This window comes from Vicia villosa, unplaced genomic scaffold (assembly GCF_029867415.1).
Source record: "Vicia villosa cultivar HV-30 ecotype Madison, WI unplaced genomic scaffold, Vvil1.0 ctg.003417F_1_1, whole genome shotgun sequence".
NCBI classification, from domain to species: domain Eukaryota; kingdom Viridiplantae; phylum Streptophyta; class Magnoliopsida; order Fabales; family Fabaceae; genus Vicia; species Vicia villosa.
In genome coordinates, this window is record NW_026706201.1 from 183071 (window position 1) to 183725 (window position 655).

Below are 655 nucleotides of genomic sequence, written 5' to 3' on the forward strand. Positions count from 1 at the left end.
CGCCTTTACCTTGGTAAATCAAAGTCAACCTATCGATCAACTCAAAATCATCTTTCTGACCTTCTCTAATCTCGTCAAGAATACCACTAGTAATCTTCTAGCATACCCAATCTAACACTATTACGAGTTCCTTCACATACCAACTCAAGTCTCTAAATTGTCCAATTAAATCCAACTCCTTCACCATTAGCACCGACATATTTAAAGACTTCCTACTCAACGCAGTAACACAACATTCATAACTTGTGGTTTTACTCCAAATTCTATGACATCTTTCATGCCCAAATATCATCCCACTCGACATCTCAACAAGTCTTCCTCACGTCAACAAATGTTAGAAATTCCCTGCAATTCTTCTTTTATACCTATCGTTACTTTGTCATCACAAATACGATTCCAAGAGTTCTAAAGTTTATTTCACCTTTACTACTAATTCACTTCTCACTAAAATCCGTCGGCACTCAAATCATCTTTATTACCGAACATCTCATTAACTTATTTGTCAACAACATGTTCTACTCAACTTCGTTTCAAACAATTGCGGTAGTAGGCATTCCTATTCAACAAGTTTCACGCTTCCTTAACCAACTTCAGACTCTCTCCTCATAGGATCACTCTACTGTATTCATAACTCTCCCATAAGGTAGAACATAAT